Raw genomic sequence first — 14,310 nt, 5'->3', positions numbered from 1 at the left:
TTTATCCAAGAGCTAACAGTTTAGTCTACGTTAAACACATAAATTGACCAGAGATAATTTTAATAACAACCCATTCACGTTTATTACACTATTGGCTACATTTACTAGGTTTAGGTGGTAGGTAACCTTTACTGTTTTCAGTTGTCACGAAAGCACCATTACCAAACAATTTACATAGCGTTCTAAATAGTTTAGCAAATGGCTATTGTTAGTTACTGCAGTTTATAAGTTATGACAATAAATTTATTTCCATGTTTTCATTTAAACGCATCATCCCTCGTGTGTCCCCAAAATGATTGAACAAAGCATACAATATATAATATATTTTTATAAATAGCGATAATTATGGAAATTAATTTAGGTACCTACCAAATTAAATATAATATTTTGTAAATCGAAAAATATAATTTACTGCATATAATCAAAATCTTAAGATACCATTGTTATAGCTTAAGATATTTGCTACATCGTATGAAAATAATTATACATTAAAATATTAAATCATTAATTAATTTACAATATTTCATTAGGTCTTGTGCATGTAACATAAATTTAAAAACAATATGTAACGTATATGAAATCAGTAAAAATCACGCAACATACTTAATAATTTTTTTTTAGACTGAAAATTCTTACAATTAAGTTAGTTTATTGATTCAAAAAAATATTTAAGAAGTCAAAAAAAAAAAAAAAATGGAACAAAAATCGATTATAAATATAACTAATAATATAATATATTCAATTTACTTAAAATGTTGATATATTTTTTCGAGTTAATACAAAACGTCTATACGGGTATAATTTATATACTATAATTTTAAGTTCTAGTGAAATGATAAATGGTATTATAAAAGATACAAAAGATTGAAAAATGAATGGTAAATTTATTTTTAGCAAAACTGGTTTTTCAAAAAATTAATTGTGTTTTTTGTTGTAAATAAAAAAAATAATGCTTATAAAGACTTAAATTTTTGACAACATATTTGTATTAAGACTTTTGAAAGATGAAATTTTCTAAACTTTCATTTACTATATTTCTATTTATACACCTTTAAATTATTCTATACACTCAACATCTACTATACAATACAATATATATTTCTCTAGTATTTTTATTTTCATTTTTATTAATAACTTAGTATGAATACATAATAACCATTAACCATATGCTATATAAGCATCTAAGTTAGAGCGGCCAAGTAATAAATCGTTTCCTGATTAGAAATTTAGGATTGATGTCAATACAAATATAAAAAGTTAGATATAAATTTTAAAAATTAATAAAAGTACCCCGAATTGGAGAGGGCTTCAAAAAATTTTTCATCGAACTAAATAGACCCTATGCATAATGATTAATATAGATATATTATAGAGGTAGGTATAATAGCACATTTTTAATTTGGCTATAGGTGATTTGCGGCCCGGCATATCATTAACGATGTCGGAGACCGGTAAATTGCCGCCCGGTAATATTTTAGCACTAGGTTAGTTGCAACCCGGGAAACTTTTCCATCTAATCTAATTTTATTAATAACTATATATCCCCGGACCTCAAATATTTGGGCACAATTTTTTACTAGCTGCAACGGTACCACTAACAGATGTGGAGGTTTTCATTCAAAACTAAATCTGCCATTCTATTCTAGCCATCCTAACATCTATAATTTTATTGGTGTATTACTTGAAGTTCGATCTGAGACGTATATAAATTAATATAGAAGCAGCAATAAAATAAAAACGAAGAAAATATGTGAAAAGAAGTATTTGTAAGACATCAGATGACAAAGCTAGCATAAATGAAATAGAACAGTTATTTTAAATTTTTGCCCAACCAATAATGTCAACAAATTTATTATACCTATTCATCAGTAAAAAAATAATAAAAATAAATTTGTGGGTGACGACTCAATCAACCTCCTCGTGGGATCTCCTGGGTAACGCTGATAGGTTGATATGGAGTGATAAATAAAATGTGGCCGCAACTCATACGTCTGTTTCATATATAAACACGAGTCGTAGTCCGTTACTCGTACTTAATTTAGGGATCGGGTTGCAACTCACCAATACCGTTTAATTTATATATTTTAAGGTAAATGTTCACATTCACTACCGTTTTTGGCGAATGTCAACATTTTGAATGATTATTAAAAATATACCAACAGTCATCCGCGGTGAATCTTAACATTCACAACGATTATTGGTGAGTGTTGACATTCAGAATTGAGGTTTGGAGAATGTTAGAAATTGTTATTATGATAATTATTATCGATCACTCGCTCGTCGGCGCAAACGAAATGCCATAAACGTTCAAAGACTGTGAATACTAGAAAACTACAGCTGTATTTATTCATGACTTTAATAAAAATAAATAAAAAATATATATTTTATAGAACCTATATCTAAAACTTTTCTTTCATTAATATTTAATACTACTTATATTATAATATAAGTAATTATTATTTAATCATAAATTTAAAACATTGTAATTAATTATGTTATTTAATATTGGTTTTTCTATCCCCCTCCATCTAAAACTCAAAAGATTGGATCTGACCTGTTACTTAATGTAAACTTAATATTTGATAAATTAAATGATAATTTGTTTGTTATATTTTATCTGGCTTAAAAATTGCAACTAATAAATAGTAAAATATTTTTAAGTTAAAAAATCTTTCATAATTCAATGATTTTTAGAACTTTATAGAGTTAAAGAAGAGAAACAAACTTAATATAAAGGATTACAAGTATTTATAAATATTTATTAAATAAATGAATGAACAATAATAGTATTTATATTAATAAATGATTTTGATTTAACTTTCAGTTACGTTATTTTGAAGAACGTTGCATGATGCAATTAGCATAAACATACGAAGTTACGGATATGCGGCGTGAACTGCATAAGATAGTTCAGAAACTGCAAAAGACTGTAGAAAAGCAGAAATTGAAGATCGAAAATATAAATAATTGTTATGAAGAACGGTTAAATGAAAAAATTAAAGTATTAATAGGATAGTGTTATGTAATTAAATTAATACATTATAAAATATTTTTCTATTAAAAATATTTTATTTAATTCAATACTTTCTAGAACTGTATAGAGCTGAAGAAGAGGAAAAAGCATCTAAAAAATTAAAAGTATATCAAGCATACACATTTTGAATGATTTAATGAACAATTACCTTATTGATGTTATTACAACGACGCGTTACTTAACGTGTACGTAACCTTAACATGCACATTTTTCTAAACATCTAACAAATGTAAAATTACGAACTACAATTTATTCAAGAATAAAATCATAATGAATATGCATGATTATTTATGTTTTGCAATATGTTTTGCGATTTATTAGTCGAATAAAAATTCAACTTACCACTTTCCAAAGTTTCATCAAAGCTCGGAGGACCTTTTAAAAAAGTTCCCAATCGTGTCTCACTGTCTTCATATACACCTTTTTATTGTGAACCTATTCAACTTTGTAATATAATAATATCTATATAAATATTAAAAAATGTATATCATTTCACTTACAAGATAATAATTGATATGATTAAAATTTTATAAAATAATATCCGTTTTACAAATTTAACAATGCCGTCCATTCGTTTTACCGTACATATTATATCAAAAGATTTTATACCATGTAGTTATAAACTCTGAAGAAAAATAGATGTACATAAATAAATATTTCTCCACGATGTTAATAATTAAAATTAATATTTAATTACATTTTACAGGAGATACTTTATTGTTGTTGTTTATTATTCAAAGCGTTTCGTTTCCCATTTTAAAACCTTAAATGATTTTCTTTTAATCCATAATTCAACTACATTAAACAATGGTAGTGATGATAAAATTGTACATTTAGCTTCCTCTTATTTACAATAGTTTTCACACAGTGAGGTTTTATTCAAGAAAACTACCCACACATCCAAACATTTGAAAACACTTACCGAAGTTGTGTGTTACAAAGTTTTGATAAGAAAAATATTAAACAAAAGTCAATACGCTATATGCGCACAGTTCCATTTGTGAAAACACCATGGGATGCGAACTTCACGAAGTCACGACACGGTATAATTTTACACATACGCCATACATATACAATTTATACATATAAAAGTATAATGCACGAAAACATTACTAGTATTATTATGGACATGAACTGAAAGATAAATATAATAGAATCGTATTATAGAGTTTTATTTTTTTTTTCTATTAATTGGGGGAGGAATTGTTTTCCTTTCAAATATGTAATATATATACATTATAAAACATTTTACTTGGTTCTGTATCATTGTAATAATTATTCATAATTTTTCGGATATTGTCAAAAATATTAAAATAATAAATTTATTAATAATTGTATATTTACTTTTATTAGACCTTTTCTGTATTTTAAGACATTTCGATGTTTTTATTATCAAATTATTAAAGACTTAACATGTATATTTTATTTATTTATTTAGTGGACATAAAAATTATTATTACAATAATTTATATTAATTAACCCATGAAAAATAAATATGCTGTTAATGATTTATTAAAAAAAAATTTTTTAATTATATGAAAATAGTGTCCACTTTGTTTGACATACAGTATTATTTAATATGTTTTACTTAATTGTACTCGCATTTCATTCATCTAAGTTATAATACTGAAAAAAAAAATTTTATTTGATAATTTATCCATTGTATGAAAAAAATAGTATTTATATTTTAACCAATTTTATAAAATATTTACATTTTTTTTTACTTATTTTCTATAGAGAGGTGCTCGGGCGCGTGGCGTACTCAATTTGCCGTATGGTGAACACACTCATCGTATGTGTTCCATCGCGCATTGATCACAACTGTACCCTAATTTCTAATTGTAATTTCAAGCGATACATACATGCATTTTTTATTGATCCTCAACATTGTTATTTATTTGATGAACAATAACAATAAAATACCGATGAAAAGTATATACTAATAGCCATTAGGGTTAACTAAACACTATTCGGAAATCGAAATACAATTTAAACTATATGAATCAAAATAATAATACTACAGCAATTATAGACGAGCGTATTATAGCAATAATATGTGTCTATATAGAAACATATATGTCTTTATACTTGTACGATTTTATTTATTTATTAATGTTTATACGTATGTATATATTATAATATATATACATATAATTTATTGTAAAATAATATTTTCTATTGCTAAAACAATTGAATCCATTCATCATCCCGATCATTATTATTCGTTTATGCAGTGTATCGATATATATATGTGTATATCATAGGCCATATGGAAAATTAGTTTTTTTGCGAAAATACTAGGTTTTTTGCAATGGAGTAGCCGTTTGTGAATTAATTATAATTTTTCCAAACAGTCCACTATTTTTCAGGCTCATTGCACACAGACTAACAGCAGTTAGGCCTTTTAAGAACTACTACAGTCATTTTATGGTAACAACTACTATAATAACCATTTTAATTATTTTACTTTACTTTATCAAAAGTAGATCATGGACATAAAATAATTAAAATGGTTATTACCATAAAATGTACTTCTTAAAAGGCCTAACTGCTGTTAGTCTGTATGCAATGCGCCTGAAAAACAACAGGCTGTTTGGAACGAGTATCCGAGTACCCCATTGTAAACAGCTTAGCCTTTTCGCAAAAAAACTAATTGTTCATATGGCCTATAACATAATATATATAATATTTGGAAATCAAATTTTTTTTCATTGAATGTTTAATTGTAGGTACTTTCAAATCATAAAACAACCTAACTTTTCTTTCGATTTCAAACTAATCCTTATTATTTTAAATAACTAATATAGATAATAAAACAGGTAAAAATTAACGATCTATAAAAATCAACGAACCAACCTGACACAGAGTTTGTACTGATATATCATAATAATATATGCTTTTTCTGTCTATTGCATCTCGATTTATAAAATTAACTTACAATATAAATAATTTTATTTAAGTTTGATTAATATAAATGTGTTTTATTACACAAATTAAACTTTAATATGTTAAAATTAAAAGGTAAAGAAATAATTCACTAATTACTTACAATTATACAAAATACTTAAATATCAACAATTATTTCTACTTGAATAATAATTTACAAAAGTATGACATTTAAAATAAATAAGCGATGTTATACTTTAATACTTAAACTTAACTACGATTTAAAAATGAATTATGAAATAACCACAAATACAACAAATTTATTTATTATACGAAATTAAGATATGTGTTATTGTAAAATACCGCACTGCATTTAAAATTTAAATATTTTATGTTATATTTACTTAAGTAACATTCAAAATTCAAAGCATGTAATTATTGTGGACATTTATTTTATTAATATAAAGTATAAACTAAGTTCAAATTTGTGACAACCGGCTTTTGACAGAGTCATTATGAAAAATTATATTGAATAATATTCGTAGTAAATAGTCTTGATGATAAACAAAAATAAGTGTACTTTAAAAACTCATTTTTTTTTTACATAATAGTTATTTATTATACAAAATGGTGTTTAAATTTTTAAAGAGTAAGAAATTCTGACACTACACATTATTATTAAATATTTCAAGGATATAAGTAAGTTCGTGTTTGTATAATTTAAGTAGTTATTAAATAACTTATTAGTTAATAAAATGAAAAATAAAATTATATTATACTACTTTTTTGGTATATAATATAAGTATTATAAAGTATTCAATTGTATGTAGCATCTAAGTCTGCCATTCCTCCAGATCAAAAATGGGGTCACAGATGGTACAAAAAAAAATATTTTTTTACACTAAAACTATTAATACCAGCTTTAAGTGTTATACGACGATTTTATTGTTAAAATTGAAGAATAATTAATGGATTTAAATGGACTTTTAAAAATTATTATTGAAGGATGAGTTTTGAATTTAAATAGATCAAATAGTTCTTGTGTATTGACGTTTTAGTTTCACATTTTTTAACACCTAATTATAATAATTGAATAATTTATTTTATGTATTAAATTAATTATTAATACTCATTAAATAAATGAAAATATGTATATTAGTTATCGTATTAAGGACAAATCGATACAGATCGTACGCATTGCACTCATTTATTTGAGCACTTTGTCATTAGAAATTTGTTTTACATAAATGTATACATTATAATTAAAATCAGAAGTATAACCTAAATATATAATATTACTTTTAAAGACTATTATACTTATAAAAAATTATTCAAATAAGTTGAATTAAGTGTACATTTTCACACGAATACTTCAATAGGACTTACTAACTTAAAATAAATATTATACGTATAATTTATAGCTTTGGTAAATTAATATTTAATTATTCCATACATATTAATATTAATTGTATTAATATATTTGTAATTTAATTTATATTAGAGTATAAAATAAACAATAAAACATATAAATAGGAATTGAACTAAATATTTTATAATGGTAATAAAATTGTGTACACCGTAGTCCAAATGAAAAGTTAACATAAGTAAAATCTTTAATTTATAGTTTCTTTAAAAAAAAAGCTGAAACCTCGAAACCAAATTAAATATAAAAACGATTGACAATTTACTTTTACCAATAATAATAAATAATAATTTATGATTGATCTATAATTATTCAAATAAAATTAATTTAATTTTTAAAATTTACGTTACAGCGTACTAAAATTAATCGTTAATTTATTCTTATTGGACATAATTACATTATATTTATATAAATTAAATAAATGTATATTCTACAGTCACTTTTATTGCATTGTTCATAGATTTCGATTATTAATTTATTATGATTAATCTTAAGGGATTTAAGTCTTAAGATGACGTCGTACCCACATATACCGTCTCCGTCTTACTATCGTACATCAAAGCAAATTTGCTTTCAGCAGAATCCAGTTTATGCTGTTTGCTTTAATATTATAGAAAATTTACCAATTTATCTGTTATCAAATTTAAGGGTAAGAATAATATCTAAAACATCACGTGGACTTTCATCGGTATTTACATTTTTAAGTTTTAGTATTTCACTCAGTTTAAAATGAAAATATTAATAAAAGACCATGTGATGCAAAACGTCGTATCCTGTGCTATATCTGTCTTACTAATGCATAGTAAATCAAAAATTGCCTTCAGTTAATCCAATCATTCTATATTTTTTTTCAATATATTAAAAGTAATTGACCTATAATCAAACAAAGATTAGAATATTGTCTGTGTTTTCTCGTTGATTTTTTATAATACATTAAATGGGGAGTATTGAATTTTTAAAATATTAAAATTTAAAAATACTTTTAACGCTCTTGAAAAATTCAAACATTTTAAAAAATCAATCAGAGAACACAAATTAAGTTCTTATCATAATTCTTAAGTTTGATAATACCTAGATCAATTTATTCTAATATTAAAGCTAACAACACAAAATTGAAACTACGACTAAACACAAATTTGCTATTAAGTGAATATTGAAATGAAAATGTTCAAACTCGTGTAGACAGGCACATTTTAGAACAGTCAACAGACATAATAATACAAAATAAACGTGCATATTTTTTATTTTTATCACGAATTGCAGTAAAGGTAATGGATTGAAAAATACTAACGACTCGGTCGCTAAGTTATGTACGTGATATCATGACAAGTAGGTAGGTACTCGAAATTTAAATTAAAAATAAGTATAGGTAGGTAGAAATTATAAAGGGTACAACTCGACTCGCAGCTGATATTTACCCGCATAAGTCGTCTGAACAATAGGACTTTGTTTGCGGATCCGTTTACTCTCTACAGGATAATACACTCAATATTGTATACGTACAAAATAATATGTTATGTAAATAACACTGTTATTCGTATATTATTAGCATTCATCTCCCTCGGCTCGTTGACCTCGTTTCATTATCACGGCAATATTACTATCATTATCGTTATTGCTATCATTTATGGTAGTACTAGTGTTAACCGACTGCTGATAAAAAAAAAAAAAAAAAAAATCGCTAAATAATACGTTATTCGTGCCCGCGAATAATGGTATACGAAATCTGTGGCTGCCACAGTCGTCCAATCGGATTTCTATTTCTAATATAATATTATTATATACGTCGTATACAGTTTCGGCAAACAACAACACGGAAATATGTTATATATTATAAAAACCATCGACGAATCGTCAATATTGTTATCATCGTCGTTTCCGTATTGGTCGAATACAGAAAAAAAATAAAAATTCAAAAACAAAACTTTGTTGTTTACTCACCGGAAGGCGGACCACGGGGTAGATTTGCGTGTATAATACCTATATATTTATATAAGTATGAGATCGACGATATTCTAAACGGTTTTCACGGTGTAATGACGACGACGATGATGGATATAATAACCGTGGTGGCGGCGGCGGTGTACTCAGCTGGCGTGTCTGGCGAGGGGTAACTATCAGCGTGCTGATTACGCTGCGTTCGGCGGATGAATGGGAATTGCGCGCGTCTCCGCCAACTACCATGGTCGTAGTCGTTTTATATTTGCGCGCACACACACACACACACACAAGCGCACGATCGCAAAAACGCGCAAATACACGAGCGCGCGCGCACACACACACACACACACTGTTGCACTTTACACGTATATGCACTCTACTGGCGTTCGACGCCGGCGCCGCCGCCGCGTCCCAGTGTCGCCCCCGAAACAAAAATCTCGACCACGTTTTCCATAATATTATCATTGTTGTTGTTAGGTCTCTGCACGCAGTAAACAATATTGATACACACAGTATGATTATTATGAAACGCAAAAACGTCACACGTCACTGTATAATACAAGTACGATTTCGTTCAAAATCGATATCGTGTGTACGTACAGCTTAACAACAATGTATTATTATAAAGGCGGTGTATTATATTTTAGTGCGGTGCGCTCAAGTACCCGGAAAGTATTAAATATAGTGAACGACCATCGTGGACCGTGGACCACGCATTATTTTAGGAAATTACTGGACGCGATGTATATACGTTAGTCTACCCTCTGGTCACATTAAAAATGTACATACATTATAATAATATCATATTGTTTCGACGAAAAATATAGTGTAAAATACATCACGCGTTTATCGCTCTGCACGTTATTATAGTCGTACACCAGGTATATATAGTAGAGATCTTGCACGTAGCACGTGTGTTGCTCGTTACGTGAAATTACGTATAATATTGCCTGCGTTTTATTTCGAGTGTTCATCGCCGTACGACGATTTAGTTTGGCGATAAAAATAATATTATTTTTAAAAAGAAAAACTCACTTTAAACATAAAGAATTTTATCCGCCAGTACCTATTATTATTATTGTCATTTATGCATGCAACTTTTCGATAATTCATGATTGGATTTCTAGCGTTTATTAAACTACACAACAATAACTTGGAATTACCTCTATTTTGCTCTTAAAACTGTTTTTAAGGTACGCGAACCGCAAACGTTCAATTACTGCAAGCAGTGTTGTTAACATTCCTTTTATGTATAATAGGAATTCGCTCAATTCCTCGTTCAATTCTTCGTTCCTTTAAAAAGGAACTAATCCTTTTCATATTATAATAATTTGTACCTACCTATGTTTTTAAGTTCGATTTCGATTTAATACGTTTATAACATGTATACTTTCTTAATAAATGTATGAATGCATAAAAAGTCCTTAGATACCTAAAATATATATAACTAGTATATTATCTTATATTATTATCAATTATCAATTATCATCTGTGTTCTATGACCTAACCTTAGTTGAAGAATAAAATATCGACTGTATATAATAACATAGCCTGCGTTGGTCTGATCGATACAGTGTTTATACATGACCAGAGACCAGCCTTTATAATATACATTATATATATATATATATATATATATTATACACGTACACTTCTTTTAAACAAAAAGCTTTTATTTTTTACATTTAACGAGCACGCACATAATATAATATTATAGCGATATAATAATAAAGAAACACAGCGTGCTAAATAAACATTGGCGATTAGAAGTAGGTACGAAATAACTCAAAATATCGTATAGGTTTTAGAGAAATACTTTTTACTGTGATTATGTATATTTTATGCACTTTTCGAGCACAAAAACTAAACATTTAATTCATCGTTTAAATTTTTTTTATTTCAGTTAAATTATAACATGCATTTGCCTATTTCTTTTTTTTTAATTACTATTAGTTATATATTCTGTTTGAAAGGTTTTCATCGTTTGATTATTCTGCGTTGACGAATCAATATTTATAACCAATTAACCTAAATATAATTGCATCACAAATAATTATACGTTAATAGTAAATTATTATTTTGTGTACCTTTCATTGATAATAGGTAAATTTAAACTTAAAAATTATTTTAGTTTTTTGGTCGTATACTCGTATCCATTAGTGAAGCAACTGATGAACGACAAACGTACTAATACAAAAACGTACGTACCTAGTAGATACTTATAATCAACGGTATTATTGGTATTACACAATAAACATTTTAATTGCTTAATTTTTATAGAAATAACTATAATACATTAGAAATTCATAACATTGTAAAGCATTTTCAGTGTTAGTTATAACATTCCTAATAACTAAATTAATAAAGTTTATTCAATAATTTTATGACATATGACCGATAATGATGTAATGTAAAACATATATTCTGTACCTATACTGTGCAAGAATTTATTACGATTATCGATAAAAAATAAGATTAAAAAAATATTTTTGGGCATTTGTTTGTTCGTGATTTTTGTTTTTATTCAATATATAATTGAAAGTGTTGATATTATTTTTCATACTTGGTAAATTTAATGTTTATTCTCATCATTATGCATTATTCATCAAAACGTTTTCGTTTTTTATTAATTCAATTTACTTTATTGACTAATGTTTAATGGATAGAAACCTGAAACAGAACATTGTCACATAATGTTACGTTAAGATTATATGGTTTTCCCTATTATTGATGTACCGACGTATAATCCTAAACTACTTAAGAGGATGTGATTTATTACCTATTTGAATGTTGGTTTTATTAGATACATAATTTTCATTAAATTTTTCATTAACTTACTATTACACTTAACTCACTTAAACACAAGCCAACAAAGATTAAGCAGTTTTACAAGATAACAACTTATCAAAAATGTATGCACCTATATAGTAGCGTGTCATATGTTTGAACATCAAGTGTACGAAAGATCGTATGTTTAAAATTATGATAAACGAAAAAATAAAATAATAAAAATATCAAAAAGTCATACAACTAAAAATTTCAATTGTATTCCTCGCAGAAACTCAATAATATTAAACTCTGCATTTTTTAGTTGGAGAACTAAATTTTTAATTTTTTGTTCCCGTTCTTTATTGCATTTTTTCTTTTCTTATTTGTTTCGCCTTGAATAATGTACAATTTTGCTTTGTAGAGTTTTCAGTTTCATTTTAATTTTTTTGGAACTGTTTTATCAATTTATAAACTCCTGGTTGTTTGAAGACTAATCTTTAAACATTTTTCAATAATTTGGTTGGCTTATTAATAAAATTAAGAGGATACCCATGCACTTGTTTTCTCAGTCTTGTAACCACCTTTCGTTTGTGAAACAACTTTATGCTGCAATAAATTATGTTATGATTATTGATATAGCGTTTCTACTTATTAAATCGGCCGTATCGTGATTTAGCAGTATTTGTTGTTCTTGGAAAATGTACATCAACTCTAGAAGCCAGTAGTTTAGTATCAATCACATATCAATTGGAGTCTGTAGAGAAAGATTTCGTTGAAATTTAGTACGTTCATATATATAGTCTCATAACTGGCTTACCAAAAATGTGGTTATTTTCAAAGTACCTATTCCAAAATTGAGTGTTCTTTATCGTTGTCACTAAATAATAATTTTAAAAATTTCTCAACCTTCGATTTCTAAAAATTATAAATGTATTTTGAAGCTCTAATAAAGAAAGTATACCTACAATTTAATAAAACTGATTCTAGTTCTATTCTTTTTTTTTTTTTTGTTTCTTTACGATTTGCTTTGATGTGCTTTTAGTCACTTGAGATAAAACAAACGTTACAATTTGCTATTTCGTTCTGAAATTATTGGTTTGACAAATTTTGTGAAACTTGTGTACATTTTTTTATCTAATTTTTTTTAATACTTTTAAACTTGTTTAAACTAAACGTTTTATTTTTAAAAAAACACACAAATTGAATAAAATTTTATTTTAAAAAAAAAATTTGGACAAAATTGTGTTTGATACTTTTGGAATGATGTATCAAATCAAACTGATAGATGACAGACAAAAAAAACTTCAATAATTTCTACATGACTTTCACCACGTAAAATCAATAAGATAATATAAGATTAAGAGGAATCTAATATTATAAAAACGCGATTAGTGTTATTAATCTATAAATCGTTATGTTAAGTTATAAATCGAGTTATATCTGAATAAATATTGAAATCAAAAATTGAATTAGTTTTTTTTTTTAATAAGTTTTTTGCGTATTTTATAACTAGAACTAGTTTGTAGGTTTCCAGACAGTTAAAAAAAAATACTTAAAATTGCTTGATATTTCATAAAATTTTTGGATGATTGTTAAAAAATTCAATAATTTTAATCAAAACTTAACCTCGTTATCATTTGGTCAATTTCAATTTTAGAGCTATGGTAAAAAGGACCAAATCGACTTAAAATAACTGTTGCCATTTAAAAAAATGCAAATTGTATTATATAAGAGCACGTCATGGAAAGAGCTGAAAATGTAAAAAATTATCAAGAAATGTGTATTTACTATTTAGGCAATCCTTATCTCCTTCCGAAAATCGCATATCAATCTGACGTCATTGGATAGAATGATTTAAGTAGTATTACATTCAAAAGGAATCACACTGTATATATTACAATAATTATAATTTATGTTGACCAAAGCAATTTATGTGTATCATTATAATGACGCGTGTTAATAATATCTGATATGATGATATGAATGACGAGTGATAAATTTAACAAAGTAAAAATAAAATTTCCATAATGAAAAAGTCTAAATACTTGTTCGGAATGTAACAGAAACTATAAGTACATCGGAATTGTCGTTAAAATATACCCAAGTAATATACTATATAATTAACAATAATGGTCTTTGAAAAAAATATAAGCGCATCTGAAAATCTAATATCGGTCAATAAAGAACGATGAACATATTAGTCGCTGGGTAGTAATGAACGATACTGTATCTGTCACCCGGGAGATTTTCAATTTTC

General features: G+C 26.4%; 1 protein-coding gene and 1 long non-coding RNA gene across 7 annotated transcripts in view; one reads left to right on the top strand and one right to left on the bottom strand.

The window, feature by feature from the left end:
• LOC114120190 (neurensin-1-like) overlaps nucleotides 1–9,609 on the bottom strand; it is a 38,048-nt gene extending 28,439 nt beyond the window's left edge. Inside the window, exons 1-3 of one of the 5 annotated variants that reach the window (XM_050210132.1) lie at nucleotides 9,285–9,609; nucleotides 3,377–3,496; nucleotides 3,183–3,254 (exon numbers count right to left, since the gene is read on the bottom strand). The gene's annotated coding sequence lies outside the window, so the exon portion shown is untranslated. The remainder of the gene's footprint in view (nucleotides 1–3,182; nucleotides 3,255–3,376; nucleotides 3,497–9,284) is intronic. The other 4 variants (XM_050210137.1, XM_050210148.1, XM_050210154.1 and 1 more) reach the window with 4 other exon arrangements.
• Nucleotides 2,572–4,092, top strand: LOC114120188 (uncharacterized). Of its 2 annotated transcripts, none has more exons than XR_007606772.1 (3): nucleotides 2,572–2,744; nucleotides 2,825–3,219; nucleotides 3,892–4,092. It is a non-coding gene; the product is annotated as an uncharacterized LOC114120188 (long non-coding RNA). The 2 variants fall into 2 exon arrangements; XR_007606774.1 differs by lacking the exon at nucleotides 3,892–4,092 and adding an exon at nucleotides 3,741–3,855.
• Nucleotides 9,610–14,310: the final 4,701 nt, after the last annotated feature.

The sequence above is a fragment of the Aphis gossypii genome, chromosome 1 (assembly GCF_020184175.1).
Source record: "Aphis gossypii isolate Hap1 chromosome 1, ASM2018417v2, whole genome shotgun sequence".
Classification (NCBI taxonomy): domain Eukaryota; kingdom Metazoa; phylum Arthropoda; class Insecta; order Hemiptera; family Aphididae; genus Aphis; species Aphis gossypii.
Note: the sequence above shows the minus strand (reverse complement) of the source record. Positions and strands in the feature narration are given on the sequence as shown.